Source organism: Chelon labrosus, assembly GCF_963514085.1.
Source record: "Chelon labrosus genome assembly, chromosome: 2".
NCBI classification, from domain to species: Eukaryota; Metazoa; Chordata; class Actinopteri; order Mugiliformes; family Mugilidae; genus Chelon; species Chelon labrosus.
This window is the reverse complement of record NC_140338.1, coordinates 755,467-761,936: the sequence shown is the minus strand read 5'-3', so window position 1 is coordinate 761,936 and position 6,470 is coordinate 755,467. Positions and strand designations below refer to the sequence as shown.

The following is a 6,470-nucleotide window of genomic DNA, read 5'->3' as shown; positions in this document are numbered from 1 at the left end:
TCTATCTCTTTCCGTTTCCGGTGAGTGAGGGTGGTGGTGGATGTGAGAGTGGCGCGGCGTTTTGAACTGGTGTTTTTTTCTTTTCTCCTGGTCTGCTTGGTTTTTCTGTGGTTTCTGTCCTACATGCATTTAATCAGGTAAGATTTATTTGATTCTTTCACTAAGGTTTGTTCAGCAGAGTGATCTGTAGGTTCGTCAGGTGTTTTCCGGGAGGTATGGCGTCCTCCGAGACGCCTCCTCCGTCTATCAGGCAGGGAGTGCGGATAGTCCCGCCGGATGGCTCTGTAACTGTGGAGGAGGTGTTGTTGGCTGTCGGTGAGCAGGTAGGCCATGATAAGTTGTCTTATGCTTCCCGCATGAACAAGGCGGTCGTGGTCTTTTTGAAAGACGAGCCTCGTGTCCATCAGCTGATTGAGAGCGGTGTGGTGATCAGGGATTTATTCGTGCAGGTCTCCCCGCTGTCAGTGCCATCCACGCGGATCACCGTATCCGGTGTTCCGCCGTTTATACCGAACATGCTGTTGGAAAACGAGCTCCGCAGGTTTGGGAAACTGGCAAGCGGATTCAGAACAGTCAGTCTGGGATGTAAGGATCCCAAACTGAAGCATGTTCAGTCTCTGAGGCGGCAGGTTTTCATGTTCTTAGAATCACCTGCACAGACTCTGGATGTGTCATTTAGAGTTAAACACGGAGACGGGTCATATATGGTGTACGCCAGCTCGGGACACATGAAATGTTTTGAGTGTGGAGACGTGGGACACATTCGAGCCGCATGTCCGCATAAACAGCAGACAGACCCTCACTTAGTGGACGAAGCTGGTGGCTCTGCTGCTCCCGGGGCTGCGGAGAGACCCGAGCCCGGCGCTGCGGGCCCTGCGCCAGGTGCTGCGGGCCCTGCGCCAGGTGCTGCGGGCCCTGCGCGTAGCGCTGCGGGCCCTGCGCCCGGTGCTGCGGGCCCTGCGCGTAGCGCTGCGGGCCCTGCGCCCGGTGCTGCGGACCCGACGCCAGGCGCCGCGGACCCGACGCCCGGTGAGGAGGCTGCGGTAGCGGGTTGTAGTATTGTAGCAGAGGTAACTAGTGGTGCGGATGACAGAAAAGAACCGAGTCAGCTGGAGAAGCAGCAGCCTTCTGTGACTATAGAGAACTTCAGTGAGTCAATGTCAGTAGAAACCGCTGAGGACAGAGCTTCCACCAGTGTTACAGGACAGGGTGAAGTCTGTAGTCAGATTTCATGTGAAGGAGAGGACAGGGAATATGAGTCTGAGTCAGACACAGCATCCATCAGTGATGTTTCAAACAAAAAGGCTGATCTCTACTCTTTAGAGGAAATAAATGGGTTTCTGGATGAAACATTTAACAAATCAGTTAAAGTGAGCGATTACTTTGGGGACACAAACAAATTCATTCAATCTGTCAGTATGTTAAAGAGACGGGTTAGCCATGACCTCCTGGATGAAAAGAAAAGGTACCGTCTTGATAAACATCTCGCCATCCTGAGAAAAATACAGAGAGGAAAAACTGTTAAAAAAGCCAAGAAATAGAAAGACAATGCACCATCACAGGGTGGCTTCTTTTCTTTTTTACTGCTCTCTGATGGCTTCAGCTTGTATGTTTCCTCTTTCTAACATCTCTATGCAGGACCTAAAAATAGGATCTCTGAACATTAATGGAGGGAGGGACAGACATAAGAGGGCTTTAATATCTGAGGTTGCAACTCAAAAAAAGATAGATGTGTTATTCCTACAGGAAACACACACTGTTCAAGCAGATGAGACAGACTGGGGCTTATGGTGGGGGGGATCTTGTTTCCTGAGCCACGGCTCTAATCTGAGTGCAGGTGTAGCTGTCCTGTTTTCTCAGCACATTGTTTTATCACATGTTGTAGTTTCTGATGTAGAGCAGGGCAGGATACAAGTCATACAAGCAACTATCAGAGAAACACCATTTGTGTTTGTTAACATATATGCTTACACCTCTGCTGTCGACCGTATAGACCTTCTTCATAAACTCAATGACACATTAAAACAGTTCAGCAGCAGTTCAGTAGTAGTGGTGGGAGGAGACTGGAATTGCACTATTAACTATTCAGTTGATAGGAATGCAGGAGAGCCTCATCCATCATCAGCCTCTCTTTTATCCAGTGTAATTCTGGAAAACGATCTTGTGGATGTTTGGAGGAAACTGCATCCAACTAGCAGACAGTATTCTTGGGTGAAAATCACTGAGGGCAGGGTTAGTGCAGCCAGACTGGACAGGTTCTATGTTAATAAAACATACAGCAATAGGTTAACTGCAGCCACCATATCACCTGTTGGTTTTTCAGATCATCATTTAGTTACCGTTCATTTTTCTTTAATGGTGCATCCCCAAAGATCTCCTTATTGGCGTTTTAACATCAGACTGATTAATGACGAGACCTTCTGTCAGTCTTTCTCTGATTTTTGGGATCAATGGAGACGCAGAAAACCAGGTTTTAAAAATTTAGGTCAATGGTGGGAGGTAGGGAAAACTCAGATTAGAATATTTTGTCAGCAGTATACATCACACACAAGAGCAACAGAAAGGGATCATTTTGAACTGTTGGAGAAAGAAATCAGTTTAATGGAAGATGGCATAATTAATGGCTCAGATAACAATAATGCAACTCGGGAGAAAAGGAGGGCAGCTTTAAGTAGTTTTCTACATGAAAGAGCAAAAGGTGCTCTGATTAAATCTAGAATCCTGTCTATCAGAGACATAGATGCACCTACTCGTTTCTTTTTTAAGTTGGAAAGGAAGGTCAAGAAACATAACCAGATGTTACATCTCAAGCACTCGAATGGGTCTGTGACCACGGAGCCATCAGAGATGAGGAAGCTGGCCACGGACTTCTACAGCAGCCTGTTCAGTGCTGATGTTTGTGACTCTGACTGTGTGGATGAGATACTGGGGGGACTGCCTCGGCTAGAGGAAGCATATGCAACCTCACTGGGGTCCATCATTTCCCTTGATGAACTGTCTGCAGCAGTGAAACAGCTCAGCTGTGGTCGGTCTCCTGGTATTGATGGACTTCCTACAGAGTTCTACAAAACATTCTGGACGTTACTGGGTGAAGACTTTATGGAAGTTTTTCAAGGATGTTTGGACTCTGGGACCTTACCAACGAGCTGTACGAGGGCAGTCCTGACTTTGCTGCCAAAGAAAGGAGATTTGGGCCTCCTACAGAACTGGCGACCCGTTTCACTTCTGTGCACAGACTATAAAATCTTGGCAAAATGTTTGTCTAATAGACTTAAAGAATGTCTGCACATGGTTGTACATGCCAGCCAAACATACTGTGTCCCTGAAAGGACAATAATGGATAATTTGTTTTTACTTAGAGACATTGTTGATTTATCACAATTACAGGAACTAGATGTGGGTTTGTTTTCTCTTGATCAGGAAAAGGCCTTCGACCGAGTTGATCATAATTATTTGTTTAAAACACTTAAAACATTTGGGTTTGGAAAAAGTTTTATTTCATGGATTGAGTTGATGTATTCAAGAGCCACAGTACTGTTAAAGGTGGGGGGTGGACTTAGCAGACCAGTATCTGTTCAGAGAGGAATCAGGCAGGGATGTCCGTTATCTGGGATGCTATATGCTCTAGCTATAGAGCCTCTCCTACATAAGCTCAGGCAGAGTCTGTCAGGGTTAAACTTGGCAGACAGCACAAGAAATACAGTTAGTTTGTCAGCATATGCTGATGACATCACAGTTTTTATAAAAGGACAAAATGATATTCAGATTCTTGAACAGAAACTAAAATTATATGAACAAGCTTCCTCTGCTAGGGTCAACTGGTCAAAATGTGAGGGACTTCTACTGGGAGAGTGGAGCAATAAAGAGCAGCCAACTTTACCAGCTGGGCTGCAGTGGAGCACAGAAGGGATGAAGGTCTTAGGTGTGTTTCTAGGCAATGAGAACTTTCAGAAAAGAAACTGGGAGGGTCTAGTTGAGAAAATGAGTGCCCGATTGTCTAGATGGAAATGGGTCCAGCCCCAGTTGTCCTACAGGGGGAGGACTTTGGTTGCCAACAATCTGGTTGCGTCTATGCTCTGGCATCGTGTCACTGTTGTAGTTCCTCCAGACGATCTCATAACACAGATACAGAAAAGACTGGTGGATTTCTGCTGGGATGGATATCACTGGATTAGATCGGCTGTGCTGTTTCTGCCTGTATCAGAGGGGGGTCAGGGATTGATTGACATCAAGAGTCGCATAACTGCATTTCGGCTTCAGACCGCACAGCGTTTGCTCTATCGAACGCAGCAACCCTGGACTGAAACAGCATCGTCGTTGCTGCGTAGAGTAAAGACCCTGGCTTATGACAAGCACTTGTTTCTTCTGGATCTGGATGGTGTGGACATATCACAGACTTCCAGGTTTTACCAGTCGGTTCTCCATACCTGGAGAACAGTTTTAAACACGAGGAGAGACTGCTCTCAGTTGTATGGGACTGTTGATGAAGAACCTCTATTCTATAACCCAGCCATACAGAGCAGGTGTCTCAGTTCTGTCAGTGTTCAGAGGATATTTACAACAACTGGGCTGACGAAGCTGGCAGGACTGAGGTCAGCGGGTCAATGGAAAACTGCTGCTCGGCTGTGTCAAGATACTGGTATAAAGTCTCTGCGTTTCATGGACAAACTGCTGGAGGAGGTCATGAACACACTTCCAGGTTCTTTAAGGAGAGCACTAGGGGCAGAGTCTGCAGAGGATCATCAGATCATATTTCCCAAGTTGTCCATTCGTGCTGCAGTGGAGGAGCAGGAGGAAGAGGACGGGGCTCTGCTATCTTTCAGAACACCTGAACTACCGAACTTCTCTGAAGCATCAAAGAAGAGCCTGTATGCTGTGTCTGTGAAGGTTCTAAACAGAGCGATGTTGGCCGGTGTCCGAGAGTCGAGGTGGGTTGATGTGTTGGCGCCAGGTTCATCTCCCAGAGGTAGCTGGAGGTCCCTGTACAGACCTCCCATAGAGAAACGCATTGCGGATCTCCAGTGGAGGGTGGTGCATGGGGCCGTGGCCACAAACAGACATGTGGCACACATAGACCGTAGAACAGGAAATCAGTGTAGTTTTTGTCAGGATGAGGAAACGTTACAACATCTCTGGCTCAGATGTTCTAGACTAGCTCCTCTCTTCTCTTTGTTAGGGCGGTGGGTGGGTGATTTGGGACACATTTTTGGAGACGAACTGTTTATTTTTGGTCCCAGATACTCTGTAGCACAACGAAGGTCTATTTGTCTGGTGAACTTTTTGTTGGGTCAAGCGAAGATGAGCATCTGGCTCACCCGGAGAAATAAAATGAAGGAGACAGGGTCTGTAGACGCTGAACTGATGTTCAGAAGTCTGGTGGCTGCACGTCTGAAGATAGAGTTTGCGTATTACAAGATGGTGTCAGACTTGAACAAATTTATTTCTATTTGGGGAGGTGGAGATGTTTTATGTCGTGTAATGGATGAATTGCTCATTCTGACTTTCTGAGAAAAAAAAAAAAAAAAAAAAAAAAAAAAAAAAAAAAAAAAAATGGAGGGGTGAGTGAATACATGTAGGGTTGATGTGTATGATTATATGTATTACATTTACCTGTGATTTTATTGTGAATGAAATATTGGACCAATAAAGGAAGGTCAAGGGTATCCATCTATCTATCCATCCATCTATCTATCTATCTATCTATCTATCTATCTATCTATCTATCTATCCATCCATCTATCTATCTATCTATCTATCTATCTATCTATCCATCTATCTATCCATCCATCTATCTATCTATCTATCTATCTATCTATCCATCTATCTATCTATCTATCTATCTATCTATCTATCTAATGAACTAATTCCAAACTTCGATACCAAATACATTGACAGGCTGTAAAAGAGAAATGAAGCAGAAAACAAAAGGAAAAGACTAAATATGTTAAAACCATCAACTAGAACATAGTTTTATCATAATTATATTGTTCCAGTAAAAATAAATTTGGCTTCCAGGATTTTACTTTGAAGGAGACTTTATGCATGTTCCGGTTCATTGTCTCCAGCTTGATGCTGCTCTTCACTTCCGTCTCCTAGCAACGAGAACAAACTCCTCCTCGTTCCTCCTGTGTCTCTGCGGCTGGTTTTCCTCCTGCTGTGAGGACATTCATCTGTTTACACCGTAGACTCCAGAAAGATGTTTGTTTATTTGTTTATCCACTGGTTCTGTGGTTGACACGGTCACACTGAGGGGAACGGCTTCATGTGGACACAACAAAGAAAATAAGTATAGAACTCAACTGAGTCTGAGAAAATACAAAATGCTCCAATTAAAAACAAATCTTAACAAATCCAACGTGACAAAAATGTGTTTCGATTTAATCTTTAATCTACCATCTATAATCTATAATCTATAATCTATAATCTCTAGATTTTCTTCTTTATCTTCTTTAACCGTCGCACAAGCAAGT

At 44.7% G+C, this 6,470-nt stretch overlaps 1 pseudogene across 1 annotated transcript in view; it reads right to left on the bottom strand.

Moving 5' to 3' along the window:
• LOC311499420 (protein NLRC3-like) overlaps nt 1–6,470 on the bottom strand; it is a 235,836-nt pseudogene that overhangs the window by 148,014 nt on the left and 81,352 nt on the right. The gene's annotated exons all lie outside the window — the stretch shown is intronic.